Here is a 17,036-nt window from a genome sequence, read left to right on the forward strand (position 1 = left end):
CCAGGGTGACAACAGCACCTTCACCCCCAACTCTCGCCCACTTCCCCCAGCTGAATGCAGAACCCTAGCCATTTCTTTTTTCCTCCTTTTTGTGCTGGCTGGAAATGCACAAGGATCTTTGTTCTTCCACGAGAAGCTAAAAGGGGCTTTTTAACAATTTATTTCCACTTCCCCCACTTCATCCCCATTCACCATTGCACTGGGTATGAGCTTAGCCAGGTAATGTTTGGGTTTCCTCCCTGCCCCCCATCCCACCCAGAGGCAGGAATTTTCACTTCTTCCCAATAAAGGAGGCAGACAGACAGACAAGGAAAAATTAGGCTTTATTGCACCTGAGAGATTTATAAGGTGTGCACACACAAATAATAGAAGCAGAATATTGTACAGTGGGATATTTGGACTTCTTTTCCTTTTGTGCTCCCCCACAGCTGCACCACCCCTTGCTCCCTGAATTGCAGTGGTGCCTGCCTGGCCCTTTTGGCACTTATGCACCCCTTGGCTAACTAACTACACTGCACTTCAGGGAACAGGCTCAGATGTAATGTTCTTGGCAACCTCCTGCATAGAGGCAAGCCAAGAAGAGCTACTGTGCCCTATTTTGGGTGACACCCATTTATGGATGCTGCATTTTTTCATGTGCTGCAGGACATCCTTAATCAAGTCTTGTATCATCTGCACATTGACATGGCACTGTGTGGCCAGGTCAAGAAAATGCCCTGTGAGGTCTAGAAGCTGTTTGCAGAATTTGTTCATGTTGTCCATGCTTCGCTTCTACTAGTCCTCATCAGACCTGAGTGCCTCCCAGTCTTTGTCCTGCCAGCCATCTGCAGCTGCCACTCGGGTTTGTGCCACCTCAGCCAAAGCCTCCATTATGCTCTTTTTGGAGTATTGCTGCTTGCAGTGATAATTTAATGAATGCTCTGCTCCAGTGTGAGCTGGTGTCTGAGGTTCAGAGGCATGTCCCTAGCTGGCATCAGCCATGGTAGCTGGTAACAAAAGGAAAACAAAAAGTGTTCATGGTGTGGTCAAATTTCCTTCCTCCACCCCCAAACATTCAAGAGGACACTGACCCACCTCCAAATAGGACAGTGATCCACCTTCAGTGCTACATGCACTAACTTCCTAGCACATGCAACCCATGGGCAGTGCTATCTGTACCAACAAGTCTGAATGCAACTTCCTCTTTATTGTTTTCTCCTTGTGCCATGTGCTGGTTCCCTGCCATACCATTAGTGATTACACAAGAGGTCACCTGCAGGGCAACTGTTTTGTTTTGTTTTGTTTTGTTTTTTCTGGGGAGAGGTTGGTTTCAAGCCAGGGTTCTTGCAGGGCAACTGTTTTTTTCTGGGTGCTGTGAGGCAAGGATCTTTTCTGGGGAAATGTTTGTTTCAAAACAGGGTTACTGCAGGTCAGGCTTGTTTTCTTGTGAAATGTTTCTTTCAAAGATCAGTAACCCAAGAATGAGGAGGCACACCCAACAACTATCTACCGTTATCTGGGTAGATGCTTCTCAGGTGTGCCTATTTATTGATCCAGTAAAAGCAAGTACTGTGAGCCCAGGATGCATAAATGAGTTACAGGGGTCATCCTAAACCCCACATTTGAGTTTGATGTGGGTGGGTTGTGCATCGCCTTCCCCACACCCACAAACCATGGTAAAGGAGAAAGGCTCTGCTGTACCAGTGCCCAGAGTCCAGACACCTGACCAGGGTAATCAATGACATGCAGATGGGAGATCACTTGCAATGCTAATTGATTGAATGCAGCGCTCATTACCACTAAGAGTCCCTCTCAATACCCTCTTGCTCCATGGGGTTGCTGTGTGCTGAGAAGTGACCTTGCTGAATGAGTGCAAACAACCTGAGATGGGATCTGGTGGCCATTTACAAACTCACCAGGAGGGACCAGCAGGAATTGGAGGAAGCTCTGTTCCCTCAGGCACCACCTGGGGTTACTAGGAAAAATGGCCACAAATTGTTAGAGAGAAGGTTCTGCCTGAACATCAGGAAACATTACTTTACAGTCAGGGCTGCCAGGCTCTGGAATGGGCTCCCAAGTGAGGTGGTACTCTCTCCTACCTTGAGGGTCTTTAAGGGGAGGCTGGACAGATATTCAGCTGAGGTGATATGACCCTTGCACCCGTTCCTGCCTGGGGCAGGGGGTCAGACCTGTTGATCTGCTTAGGTCCCTTCCGACCCTAAGTACTATGATACTATGATACTATGAACCTGGATTTGTGGAATCCAGATGGGATGAGTGAGGATGACCAAATGGAGAGTCAAAAAGAAATGTGTGAGGACAGGGACATGGAGAATGGTGATGTGTGAAGAAATACTGGCATGGGACAATGCCAGTGTGGAGAAATCAATCACACCAGGATAACGGCATTTTAAAAGCAGATGCTCCCTGCTTATAAAGGAGCCACGGGAGAGAGCCACATGGCAGGAAGGAGTGGGGAAAAAGGGGTGAAGTCTCCTCAACGAGGGAGAATGAGAAGACCGTGGGGACAGGGCAAGCTGGGATGTTGGTCAAGTGAGAGAGAGAGGGCTGGACGAAGAAAAGCGGTGAGTGTATCCCGAGCAAGGGAAGGATCACCCAGGAGAGGCAGTGGAGAAGCTATGAGAAGTGGAAACATGAGCGGATCCCCTGAAAAAAAAATAACAAGACAGTGAGAGAAGAGAGAGAGGAGTGTGATGAAAATGTAAGGAAACCTTACCTTTGATTTTGGGATTTTTAGTGGTTGACTATCCCCAGTGAGGGCTTGTGGACAAAACAAAACAAAACAAAACAAAACAAAACAAAACTTTTTTTTCTTTTACTTACCTGCAAGTTAAAGGTGGAGATTTCATTGCAATCCATGGTTCGGCTTTGAAAGGTAGATGGGCATTCAGGGCATTAATAAACACTTCAAAGGCATCTCTAAAAAAAAAATTAAAAATTAAAGGGTGTCTTTTTTTGTAATGGTCAAGAGTGTAACAACACTCAAAGGACAATAAAAGGAGTTGCATACTTATGACAGAATGTGGTTTGAGTGTCACACAAAATCCCTTGCATTGTTAAAGGAGGCAACTAAAAGGCGAGACCACAGCTAAAAGGGGTTAGGGTTTGCTGGTAGCCTACTGTGGTAAATACTACCTCCCGACTAATAAAATTTACAATCATCAAGACGTGGCAGAAGAGAGTCGGAAAAGATGCAGGAGGTGAATGCCAAGACTACCAGAGCTAACCCTCACCCCCCACATTGGTGCACTGGCCAGGAACTGAACAACGACCCAAGCACAACAAGCAACATGGAGATGCAACTAGGCGCTATGAGCAGCCATGAAATACTGCAACAAACCTTACATCTGGTAGGCCAGCTACTCCAACAACAGCAACAACAAGTGGCTCATCAGATTGCCCTGGAGAAAAAGTGGCTCCAACAACAGGCATGGGCCGAGACAAATCAGGTCAAATTAAAAGTACTGAAAATGACGCTACAAGATGACCGAGAAGCATTCTTAGAGTTTTGACAGAGCCGCATTGTCCGCAGGCTTAGACTGGAGCCGATAGGTGGGGCAACTGTGGGTGCGCTTGATAGGAAAAGCCCAGGCAGTGTACTGGGCTACGCCGTGAGGAGAGGCCCTAGATTATGACAAAGTGAAAAAAGAAATCATGTACCGATTATACATTAATCCTGAAAGGTACTGGCAAGCATTCCAAATGTGAAAGAAGAGTGAAGATAAGTCTCCAAGGATCCTGTTTCAACATTTGGCAGACCTGTTGGAAAGATGGCTGAAGCCACAAGAGTTGTCCAAAGTGGAATTATGTGATCAGATTTCATTGGAACAGTTCCTATTAGACCTGGACAAGGGTACCTGGAGATGGGTGCGGTGTTATTGCCCAAAATCCTCAGTGGAAGCTCTGTGGTTAGCAGTGGATTATGACAGTGCACAGGGAGAAAGATATCGAGAGTGTGGTCCAAAGTGGGTCTCAAATCCCACAACCCGAGAGACAGAACCGAAGGAAACAAGGGAAGGATGTTGATCTATGATTGTGTGTTTCCGATGTGGTCAAATGGGACATATGGCTCGGGAGTGCACCAACTTTCCTCGTCAAACATCGTGGATAGAGGGCCAACCTTTGACAACTGGATACCTAGGAACGAACCTGGGGATAGTGAGACAGTAGAGGTGATGGACTGCAGCATCAGGAAGGTTACCTGCGAAGGCCGAAAAAGGAAACCCATGGTGTGGGTTCGGGTGGGGGGAAAAGACATGCAAGCCATCATAGATACGGGGTGCACACAAACTCTGATGTGAGCAGATGTGGCTCCATGGGGTTGGGCCCCAAAGGCTGAAGAAGTTCAGATCGTCTGTATGCAAGTACAAACTTTGACATACCTACAAAAGAAATATACAGTAGAATTTCTCGGTAAGGTAAGGGAGATGCCCGTGAGCCTAGCCAAGGATCTTCCTTACCCAATGATACTAGGCTGAGATTGGACCAAAATTTACCAAGTATTAGACCTTGTAAGAACCAGGGTTGGTCTGTTGGGAGAAGAAGAACAACTCCCACCAGATGCAGGAGGATTCAATATCAAGAGTCTGTCAAGCAGTGCACATTTTAGAGAAGCCCAAGAGAGAGAAGACCTGTTCCAATCCATCATCCAGTCAGAATTGGCCAAGCGGGATGAGCAGGTAATATGTCCCAAACGATGTATGGCCAACCCTAGATATGATCTAAGAAGGGGCCGGTTGTAAAAAGGGGGCCACTAGATGGACCTGAGATCCCGCAACTGTTGATACCCCAAACCTACTGAGGCCCACTCTTGCAGTTGGCCCACATCAATCCCTTGGGGGGACATATGGGAAGATCTAAAATGGAAGCTAGACTGACCAAATGGTGCTTCTGGCCCCACTTATACAAACAAGTGGAAGATTTCTGTTGGGCCTGCCCAAACTGCCAGCGGGTCAGTTTACAAAAACCTCCTCAAGTGCCCTTACAAACTATGCCCATAGTGGACGAGCCCTTCTCCTGGATAGCCTTAGATAGCATTGGGCCTTTACCAAAGAGTTCAGTGAGACACCAATTTATACTAGTCCTGATCGACTATGTGACCAGGTTCCCAGAAGCGATCCCTCTAAGCACTGTCATGGGACCTCGAGTGACAGAGGAACTCCTTGAGTGGATATCAAGGGTCAGGATACCCAGAGAGATTATTACAGATCAAGGGACGAATTTTATGTCCCACATGATGCGTAGCTTATGTCAAGTATTAAAGATAAGGCACTTATGGACTGCTGTCTATCACCCTGAAACTAACAGGTTGGTAGAGAGGTTTAATGGAATGCTAAAAGGCATGCTGAGGTGTGCCCAAGAGGAACCCAGGAAATGGGACTTGTTAATACCTCCATTGTTGTTCATGGTGAGGGAGGCCCCCCAGTCTTCCCTCAGATTCTCCCCATTTGAATTGGTTTATGGCTATCAACCACAAAGTTTGTTGGACATGGTACAAGAGAGTTGGAAAAAAGGAGGACCCCAAGGGGTCCAACCAACTGAATATATCAGGGAATTCAGAAGATGGTTGCAGTGAGCAGGGTACATAGGTCGTGACCAACTTGGGGAAGCCAAAGAAAAGTAAAAGACTAGGTATGACAAAGGGACACAGGAACAAGAATTCCGCAAAGGACAAAAGGTGTTAGTTATGCTCCCTAGTGCCACAAGTAAGTTCTTGACATGTTGGCAGGGGCCTTTTGAAATACATAGGTGAGTGGGTCCAGTCAATTACGAGGTACTCTGCCTGGGACTCAAGAAAGAAAAACAGATCTTCCAGGTTAACCTATTGAAGCTGTGAAATGAACCAGAGCGCCTATTGGCAACCTCCCTGGGAGAACAACCCGATGGTAGAGTAGAGTTAATGAAGGTACAGAACCCTAACAAGGAAGTGAGCGTGGGGGCCCAACTTAAAGAGACTCAAAATGAACAATTAAAACTCCTCATAAAAGAGTTCAGTGATGTGTTTAATGAGAGCCCAGGTTGTGCCAGGGGTATAAGCCACCGCATTGTCACCCCAGAGGGACAAGTGGTAAGAGAGATGTGGAGAAGAATACTCTATCATGAGTATGAACTGATCAAGACTGAGATAGATAAGATGCTGGCCCAAGGAGTAATAACAGAGTCCTGCATCCCTTGGCAGAGCCCATTGGTAGTGGTGCCCAAGCAAGATGGTACGCTGCGATTATGCGTAGATTTCAGGAAATTTAACACAATTTTGAAATTTGATGCATTTCCCGTGCCCCAAATAAGTGAGTTGTTAGAGAGGGTCAGAAGGGTGAAATTCATCCACTTTGGATTTGACCAAAGGGTACTGACAAATCCCTGTGAGGAAAGGAGACCAAGGTAAAATGGCTTTCAGCACCCCTTGGGGTTTATACAAATTTAAATGTATGCCATTTAGGCTTTATGGAGCTGCAGCAACCTCCCAAAGGCTAATCAACTGGGTCTTAGCCCCACACCAATGCTATGCTGCAGCCTCTATAGACGATACCATTAACTATACCAATGATTGGAGATTAAATTCTCTGAGAGCAGTACAAGAACTATGGTCAACTGGCCTTACGACCAACCCAGGAAAATGTGCCCTAGGGAAAGCCAAAATGAAATATTTTGGGTTCCTGGTAGGCCAAGGCTGTATCTGCCCTTTGATACACAAGATAGAGGCTATCCGTGACTATCCGCCACCCCAAACATGAAAACAACTGAGGGCCTTCCTGGGATTGGCTAGTTATTATCGTCTGTTTATCCCTTATTTTGCAGAGGTAACAGCACTGTTGACCGACTTATTGAAGGGATGAGGCAATGGACCCTTAAAGTGGGATGAAGAACATCGGAAAGCTTTTCACAAAACACAACAGTCCTTATGTAATAAGGTGGTACTTCACACTCCTGACTTTAGGCATCCTTTTATCCTACAGACCGACGCATGCAACCAAGCTGTGGGGGCCGTGTTGACATGAAACAGATGGAAATAGAACACTCTATCGCCTATGTTAGCAGGAAACTCCAACCCCAAGAACAAAGGTACAGCACAATCGAGAGGGAATATATTGCAATCAAGTGTGGGGTGGAATATTTTCTTTACTATCTCATAGGAAGAAAGTTTATACTAGTCATAGATCATGCACCTCTGAAATCGCTAAAAAGCACCTATACCGATAATGCTCAGATCACTTGATGGGCACTAGCCTTACAAGCCTTTTACTTTGATATCAAATTTAGGCCCAGATGAGCCAATGTTGTGGCGGACTTCCCCTCCCGATGTCACCAAGAACCATGTTCTCCAATGACACCAGACACACTAGATGGTGGCTGACAACCCAATAACACAAACCCCATGATATACAAAACTTTAAAGGCACCTAGCGGTGTCTTAAGGGGGAGGATGTGTGAAGAAATACCAGCATGGGACAACACCAGCGTGGAGAAATCAATCATGCCAGGAGAGCAGCGTTTTAAAAGCAGCTGCTCCCTGCTTATGAAGGAGCCATGGGAGAGAGCCGCGTGGCAGGAAGGAGTGGGAAAAAGGGGTGGAGTCTCCTTGATGAGGGAGAACGAGTATAAGAGCACGGGAACAGGGCAAGCTGACACATCGGTCCAGCAAGAGAGAGAGGGCTGGACGAAGAAAAGCGGTGAGTGTATCCCGAGCAAGGGAAGAATCACCCAGGAGGGGAAGCGAAGAAGCCACGAGAAGCGGAGGCAGGAGCAGATCCCCTGAAAAAAACAAACAAACAAGACAATGAGAGAAAAGAGAGAGGAGTACGATGAAAATGTAAGGAAAACTTACCTTTGATTTTTGGATTTTTAGTTGTCGATTCTCCCCAGTGAGGGTTGGTGGACAAGACAAAACAAAACAAAAATTTTTCTTTTACTTACCTGAAAGTTAAAGGCAGAGATTTCAAGGCAATCTGTGGTTCAGCTTTGAAAGGTAGACAGACCAATCAGGGCATCAATGAAGATAAGAACACTTTGAAGGCATCTCTAAAAAAAAAAAAAAAATTGCGTTTTTATTTGTAATGGTCAAGAGTGTAACAACACTCATTGTCAAAGGACAATAAAAGGAGTTGCATACTTATGACAGAGTGTGGTTTGAGTGTCACACAAAATCCCTTGCATTATTAAAGGAGGCAATGAAAAGGTGAGACCACAGCTAAAAGGGTTTAGGGTTTGCCGGTAGCCTACTGCGATAGATACTACCTCCCAACTAATAACATCTACAATCATCAAGACGTGGCAGGAGAGAGTCAGAAAAGATGCAGGAGGTGAAATCCAAGACTACCAGAGCTAACCCCCGCCCCCATGCAAAATAAGTAAAGATGCCAAAATGGAGCATCTGGACAACATGGGTGAGGAGGAGGAGGACAACAATGAGGAAATGTTGCTAAGTATCCTGATGCTGGCCTTGGACTTCCTGCATAAAACAGAGGTGCAGCTAATGATGTTCCTGCTTCTAAACACTTGCAATGAAATGCCTGAACATGAATAAAAGCACTTAGATGTGCGGTGAAGTGGGATACCTGAGAGGCAGGTGCAGTAGTGGACACTGACAGAACTCTGTGGATCACCCTGAGGAGCAGCAACCACAGGGTCTGGGCCCACATGAGCATCTCAGATGGATGGCAGGCCACTTTGAATGATTAACAGTGGCTTGAGACATTCTGAATGACCAGGGAGAGTTTTAATCACGTCATCTTGATTCTGGGGCCAAAAATTGTGAGGCAGGACACTGTAATGCATTGGGCCTTCATGCCAGACAAGAGGGTGGCCATGGTCATCATGAAACCTAGGAGTTCACATGGTTTGGGGATGTGAGAGGAGATGACGCACATGGCTTGGCATGGGGGTCCCCACCATGGGCCGCCTGCTGGAGAGAAGAACCTGGTGGAGTGCAGGTGGTAGGGTATCAGGGTGACCACAGCTTGGTGTTGGTGGGGATAGTTAGCATGAGGCTCTGGGATGGGGGTGTGTGTGGAAGGCTCAAGGACTAAGAAGACAGGGGATTACTGGTGTATTACTTAGTGGTGTCTTACATACTGGTTTATATGTACCCCCTGTTGTAATTCAGTACGGAAGACAGCACCAGGGTTGATTGGTATTCAGCTTCCCCTTCTGGAATTTACAGGGCGTTGCACACCAGATTTAATGCATTTGAAAGCCTAGCACATGCAAATAGGACATGACGCTCCAAAATAAACAAGTTTATATTTTATAAACCTATTTCATTTAATGAATATAGAACCCTGTGACATGTACAGGTGCCCTCTAAGACTGGGAGCAGAGCAGAGGAACAGGTGCTTGCTGCTTCCTGCCCATTCCCCAGACCAGGGTTCCCAGTCTGGGGAATGAGTGGGGGGCTTTTCCGCACTGCTCCCTTGAAGGGGGAGGGCACATCAAGGCAAAGCCCCTAGCTCCTTCCCCAACACTGGCAGTGCCCAGTTTGGGGAAGAGACAAGGAGCAGCAGCCACTCCTTACCTCTCCCCCAGACTAGCACTACATTGGTTGGAAAGGGGTGAAGACTTTCTCCCAGTTCTCCCTCCTTTCTGCTCCATGTCCTCCATCATGTTGCGTACTTCATCCTGGTTCTCCATTTTGCCTGTCTCCCAGAAGCAGCTTCTCACCTGTCTGCACCAGGCAGGGTAGCAGGGACTGTGTGTGCGTGGTTGGTCTGGAGTTTGGTGTAGCTGCTTTTTTAACATTTCACCCCAGCACCCTGGGGCATTGTGCCTTTTGCAAAAGCTTTTCAGCCACTGGTGTTGCAATGTAATCATGCTTGCAAACAAACAAAAAAAAATGTTTTGCCTATTCCTCTCCTGGCTATTCAAAGCTTCTGTAATAAAATTATTTTTCACAAGCAGGCAGTTAGGTACCGATGATTTTTGCAACATGCCTGGCTATTGAGCAGGCATCCCAAGGTACAATGGCCTTATTTACCCCATCACCAGGTCTTTTTCATTGTTAACTGGGGGTGCTTCATCACCTTTGGGTGCTTTGATATTCACAGGTAATGACTAATCCGCAGAATTTGCCCAGACCCTCCTGCAAGCACAGCCCGAGTATAAAGCTTCCCCCCCGCCCCAGTTTGTGAGCCCCTTTCACAAATCACTTGTGCTGTTGACCACCAACTGCTTCACCTTGTCTTAGAAAGCCAAGGCCATCAGTATGGGGCCAATGGCCCAGGAGGCTGATATCTCCAATGCCTATGGACCCAACTGGAGATGGGAAGAACTATAGCACTTAATCAACATTTTGTCAAAGCAAAGGATCATAGACAGGCTGGAGAGTAAGAGTTTATGTTGAGATCGCAAAAGGCACGCAGGCCCGAGGGCACAGTTGTAAATGGACCCAGATCTGGTGGAAGATCAAGTCCCTGAGATCAGCATTTTACAGAGCCAAAGATGAAATTCTCATTCTGGGGCAGGTTGCACAATTACCCACTTCTATGACAAGCTGTCCATCATTCTCTCCAGAGATGTGGGTGACAACCCAGCTTTGAAACCTTTCAGCACCGGGGTTGGGATGGAGGTGGAGGCAGAGGCGGAGGAGGAGAAGGAGGTGGTGTAGCAGCCCCTCCTGAGGGTGAAATCATCATTATGTCTTAGCTGTTCAGAGACTGCTTCCTGTTCCCTGATGACCAGTGGCAGGAAGAACCATCAGTCACCTTGCAGTTAATGCCACTTAGCCCCTCCATTCCATGGATTAGCATGGTTGATGAACTGGAGGAGGTGGGGGGACCTGGTAAGTCTCTTGTAATGTGCCTCTTGCCACTGCCAGGCAACTCCTGGGTTCGTGCTGGTTGAGTTTGGGAGACTGGGGGGAGGGGGAGAAATTCATGTATTGTTGTAGGTGGGTCACCATGTTCTTTTGGTGATGGTGCAGGCCGGGTGGGCTCGATAGCTATTTATTAGCTTTAATTAATGTGTTGCAGCTAGCATGGGCAGTGGCAGCCATGAGTCTGTTCCTCCCATGGCAATGAGTACTCATAAGTTTTAGGCAGTACAAGTGGTGCATCAGGCCAGTTTTTGGGGGGTCTGTTTCCGTGCCTGTTGGGATTTTGTGCATTGCATGGTGAGGGTAGGGGGGTGTACTTTCCTCCTCTTGAGGGGAAGCCAACCATTGCTTTTTTCTTTGTTTATCAGCTGCTGTGACCTGTGGCCACCGGGAATGGTGCCCTGCTTACACTTCAGCAGAACACTGCAGATTTTTTCAACAAACAGAGACAGTCCCATGAAACCTCACTCGAGGTTTTGGCGGAGTCCTCAGTAGCCAGACTGCAACACAAGGATGCCTGGAGGGATGAACTCCATTTTTCAATGTGTAAGTACCATGTCATCCTTGAGGAAGTGTGAGACACCATGAGGAATTTGAAAGAGGTGGTCAACAAGTCCAGTGCTGACTTATAGAGTTCACATGACACTTTCAAGGAGGCCTTGCAGAACTACTTACAAAATGAATGAGTACAACACCCGAAAGGGAAAAGTCAGTCTGTGCAAGATGAGTCTGTTTTCCATAACTCTGTGGGGTCACAGCAGGACTGTATGATTGCCAGCAGGGCCAGGAGGGTGCCACCGCATTTCAGGGAGACAGGGGCGGTTCAGGGTAATGGTGGGGTGAAGATAAAGAAGCCCAAGTAACTGCTGTAATACTCTGTTGCAAACAATAAAAGCTGATAGTTTCCTGGCTTCCTGTGTCTGACTCCATATCCACCATTCTTCATGCTTTTTCTTGGATCACCCTACACAAAGCTTCCTGGTGTGTGTGTAACACCTGAGCGAGGCTGTTGTTTTTCGGGTGGGAGTGCTAGGGTTTGCAGTTTGCTTGCACACAAACACAATCTCTGTCACCCCCCAGTAGCCTGTCTTGCTCTTTTGCAAGCCACATCCAACCAGTCACTAGCACACGTACACTGGGGGGGGGGGGGGGGCGCTCCAGAGGTAAACAGGGGGTGACCTGGCCTGCACACACAAAGGCAGCCTCCTCTGTCACCCCCTCCCCTGAGCAGTTTGGCTTGCTTTTTTGCAAGCCACCACCAACCAGCCACTGGCACAGGTACACTGGGGGGCCTCCAGAGGTAAATGGGAGGGGCTGCCTGGTCTGCACAAACAAAGACTGCCTCCTCTGTCACCTCCACTGGCTGCCTCCACTGGCACAGGTACACTGGAAGGGGGGGGGGAGGGTTCCAGAGGTGGCTTGCTTTCCCACTACCAGCCACTTGCACAGGTACATGGTGGGATGGGGGCCTCCACAGGTCACTCCCCAGCAACCAGCCACTTTGCAAAGTCAGACAGGGGAGCTCATGTCTTATTCATGCTCTTTCTTGGCTCACCCAACACAAAGCTTCCTTGTGCCAGGCACTGGTGTGTGTGGAACCCCAAAGCGAGGCCTTGGGTAGGGTTGGAGGGGACCCTGGGGTTTGCAGCTTTGCCTGTACACAAACCCAGGGACTTTGCAAACTTGTTCACCTTCTTCTCACATCCTTTTCCAGGCTGGCACCAGACTGTCTGGTTTCCCACACCAAAACGAGGCTGCTGGAGGGGTTGGGGTTTGCCCTGCTCAAGCACTATAAATTGGGGGAGTAGGGGTTAGGGTACACATTTTCTGTATTGATGTGGGAGGTTTGAGGTGGGTGAGAGAGGGATGACAGCATAGAGGGGGAAGAGAAGGACTCATCCTAGGAATGAGACTTGCCCCTGGTGGGGTACAGCAATGCAAATCCAGGTTTCACAAAGATTGCAGGCTGATGAAGTGGGGTGCAGTGAAGATACACCCTGTGGCAGAATGCCACCTCTGTCTCTCCCCAAAAACTCTGTTATGTGACAATTTGGTTAACATGGTCACTGCAAAGGGCAGATATCCTGTGGGCTCTTTAGGTAGCCCTGAGTTGTAAGCTGAGCTGGATACATTCTTGAGGGAGGGGGGAAACCTGCTCCCTCTGCCTACGTGACTGGCATCACATACCTGAGTGAGGGGCTTGGGCACCCTGGTGGGCTAGAGACTGACAGTCTGCCAAGCAACCAGTGATGCATTTCAAATTGGTTGGCTAACAGCCAATAGGTGCCGGCCTCCATTGGACCAGGTAAATGAGGTCATAAGGGCTATATAAATTAAGGACTTCCTAGGAGGAGGGGCAGTAGCCATGATGACAACTCAGACAGAGAGAAGAGCTGGACCATCTGAAACTTGCTCTCTCTCTCTCAAAACTCATGATCGATGAACTGCCTGTTCCAGGGAATCTCCACCTGCCTCTGGATGGTGTTTGTGAGTAAGCTACCTGAGATCTAACTAGATATCTAGTTGGCAGTAACTCAGATGCATGATCAAAGGCTACCCAACCATGCCAGTTTGCTGTATGGGATTTATCAGGTATTGCTCTACTCTGTACCCTATTCCAAACCTACTCCTCATAACCAATAAAGTTCTCCTTTGTACGTAGCATGAGAGACTATTGGGAGTGGGTCTAGATTATGCCTTGGGGTGCCTTTGGCTTGGCTGACTAAGGGAGACTACTATTTGTGTTTCAGACTGAGGGAAGCACCCCAAGATCTTGAAATATGTCAAGTACACTCAAGGAATACTAGGCCTGTGTTTCCCAGGGGGCGCAGTGCCAAGATCAGGCCATAACCTGGGTGGCGGCAACACTACCCCCAGGCTAGCAGGTGTGCTCCAGGAAGGGGGTCAGCTAGATATGAGGCACCCCAAGGGAGGCACTTGGAGCCTGGAAGGTGGTTGGGTGCAGTGAAGTGGATGGCTCAGCACAGGAGCACCCCCTACTGGCTTGCCACACACCCCACTTCATGAAGTGGCGATGTGCTACACCAAACTGATGAAGTGGTGATGTGCCACACCTGACACTTCTCTTTGCCCTGATGGTCATCTCTAGGGGGGCATAAATAGAAGCTCTCCAACTCCCCTCCCGCACCGCAGCTGCGGCACAAGGGATCAGCTGTGCGTGGGGTGGGGCAGGGCATTGGTCGATTTGCCCAAGGCTGTGCACCAGTGGCATAACATGGTCTCCAGGCCCCGGGTACAATGCTGGGGTGCTGCCACCCTCACTCCTGCATTATTTAGTTCAATTTTATTGTAAACAGGGCTGGCTGGTGGAATTTTAGGGGATGTGAAGGAAGGTACTTGAGGTGCACAAGAGGCACCACAACAATACAAATTCCTGTGCTCCTTTAATCTTCCCTCCCTCCAGTTTATAGGTCACCTTCCACTGCTAGCCTCATTGTTGTGATCCCTGTTGGTGTGACAAGAAGCAGAAAGAGAAAGGAAGAAATAAAGAAAATGCAGAGCAGAACAGTTCCTTCAGTATACATTCTCTCAACAACTACATTCTAATCATAGTTGACTTTCATCCTGCCTGATATAACTTATTATATAACAACAGGTAATATTAATAGTAGGCAGCTATTACTTACAGTAGTATTATGTAAATAAGAGTATGTAGTAATAGTAATATTAATTACAATTTATTAATGGTCAATGATTGTGACAGTTCAATTAATTTCAAAGCAGGTAGATCTGCCTTATCACCCTGCACACATCACACACATCCGTGGCCTCCATCATATATATGTAGCCAGCTTTGATTGAGGTGGGGAGAGGGTACATTGTTTAGTTCAAATATATTATAAACAGGGCTGGTGGAATTTTAAGGGCATGAAGCAAAGTACGTGAGGTGCACAAGGGGCACCAATACTTCAATACAAATTGTTTTTATCCTGCCTCCCTCCAGTTTTCAGATCCCCTTCCACTGCTAGCTGCAGGATGATTGATCATTCTTGTTGGTGTGACAAGAGGCAAAAAGAGAAAGGAAGAAAGAAAGAGAAAATGAAGAGCATCATGACAACAGTTCCTTCAGGATTCATTCTCTCAACAGCTATTATGATGCATTCTAATCATAGCTGACTTTCATCCTGCCTGATATAGACTTATAATATAACAACAGGTAATGCTAACAGTGAAAGGCAGCTAGCTATTAATTCCAATAGCATTATATTCATAAGAGCTTATTATAATAGAGTAATATTAATTATGGTTTATTAATGGTCAAGAATGATTGAAATTGTTCAATTCTTTTCAAAGCAGGTAGATCTGCCATATCACCTTGCACTCATCACACATATCCTGGGCCACCACCATATATATGTAGCCAAGGGTTCTACATACTTCTGTTACATATAGAATTACAATTACAGTTTTATTCCTTTCCATGAGAAAGCAGACACTGAGCATAAGGAAGATGATTATGCACCCACCCTCCCTGACTCTTTCCCCTTTGGGGGGTGAAGGAAATGGCCACCTCCTGGCTCCTGAACATGGTTCCTGAACTTGTAACTGGTCACAAATCAAGCTGTTCTTGTGAATTCTGGCCACTGTATTGGCAGAGGGCTCAGGTCACATCGGGGACCTTACACTAAGGAAGCTGATGAGGCTTGAGTTTCTCCTCTGAATTGTGCAGAGGAAAAAATAGTCTTTCCCCTACCTTCTTTCAGGCTGTACCATTACAACACTACTACTCCACAACATACTTCCATGCACAGAAAACACTTCTTGCCCTCTTCCTGGTTACTGGCCTTCAGGATGTAGCATTCTCTTTACACTAATGCATCACTTTCTGCTGAAATCAAAATATTACTCAGTATCTTCCTCTGGTAAAATCTTGAAAAAACCTTTTTAAGGTTTTTTAATAGCTTTTATTACTATCTTCTTTTCAGTTGCTGGCCAAGACCTCCATAGCCTGGGTAGTAGGTTCTTCACCCCACTTGCCCTGTGCCTTACACCTCCCAGTTGCACCATTGTAACTTTGGAATCATTGTTGGGGAAAGCTTCTTCCTATGTGGGGAAACCCCAGCCTGCTTCCTGGCCTTATCCTTGGGAGCCAGGACCATATTAAGTAATATTTTGATTTCAGCAGAAAGTCAAAATCTTACTTTATAGTTTCCTCTTGTAAAATCTGAAAAAAAAAAACCCCAAACCTTTTCAAGTTTTTTTAATACCTTTGTTAATACCTTCTTCTTGATTGCTGGCCAAAGAAAGAGTTCCCCTCTATTTCACCCTTGGCACCTCAGGAAGCAACCAAGCAGACACATCCTGACATGACCTCCACATTCTGGATAGTAGGCTCTTTGCCTCACTTGCCCTGTGCCTTACACCTCTCGGTTGCACCATTGTAACTTTGGAATCATTGCAGGGGGAAATCTTCTTCCTGTGTGGGGAAACCTCTGCCTGCTTTCCAGCGTTCTCCTTGGGAGCCAGGACCATATTAAGTAATAGAAAGTCAAAATCTTACTTTATATGTTCCTTCTGTAAAATCTGAAGAAAACATTTTTAAGGATTTTAAATACCTTTTGTTAATACCATCTTCTTGGTTGCTGGCCAAAGACCTCCCCTCCGTTGCACCCTTGGCACCTCAACAAGCAACCAAGCAGACATGGCCGGACATGAGCTCCACATTCTGGGTAGTAGTCTTTTCAACCCACTTCCCCATGCCTTGCACCTCTTGGTTGCACCCTTGTAACTTTGTAATCCTTGCTGGGAGAAATCTTCTTGCTGGGTAGTGAAAACACTGCCTGCTTCCCAGCCTTCTCCTTGGGAGCCTGGATCACTGCAGTGGCGGAAGCTGATGCACTTTGGCCCAAGCGTCAGATCTATTTGCACAAGTTCTCTAGGCCTACATAGACTTCTCTCTCTCCTCCTGACTACTGGCCATGTCCTGAATCAGTACCAGCTGGACAAGTTGTGCAAGCACATTTTATTCACTGTTGCACAGTTTTCTGCAGAGGGATCAGGTTGCAGTGGGAGACTTCCACTAAGGAACCTGCAGCTTAGTTTCTCCTCTAAATGGCAGAGCCCTTCTTCTTGGTTGCTGGCCTTCACCAAGACCTCTTCACCCCACTTGCTCTGCCTGCTTGCCGTCCTTCTTCTGCTGCTTCCTGCCTGCTTTCCCCACTTCTTCTTGGGAGAAGTGTCAGAAGCTGAGTCTTGTTCACAGTTTGGC

At 47.1% G+C, this 17,036-nt stretch overlaps 1 long non-coding RNA gene across 2 annotated transcripts in view; it reads right to left on the minus strand.

The window, feature by feature from the left end:
* Positions 1-327: 327 nt before the first annotated feature.
* LOC109281915 (uncharacterized) overlaps positions 328-17,036 on the minus strand; it is a 36,963-nt gene continuing 20,254 nt past the window's right edge. For both annotated transcript variants that reach the window (XR_002088711.2, XR_002088713.2), the window contains exons 2-4: positions 7,915-8,019; positions 2,824-2,919; positions 328-986 (exon numbers count right to left, since the gene is read on the minus strand). This is a non-coding gene — a long non-coding RNA (uncharacterized LOC109281915). The remainder of the gene's footprint in view (positions 987-2,823; positions 2,920-7,914; positions 8,020-17,036) is intronic.

Source organism: Alligator mississippiensis, chromosome 9 (assembly GCF_030867095.1).
Source record: "Alligator mississippiensis isolate rAllMis1 chromosome 9, rAllMis1, whole genome shotgun sequence".
Taxonomy (NCBI): Eukaryota; Metazoa; Chordata; order Crocodylia; family Alligatoridae; genus Alligator; species Alligator mississippiensis.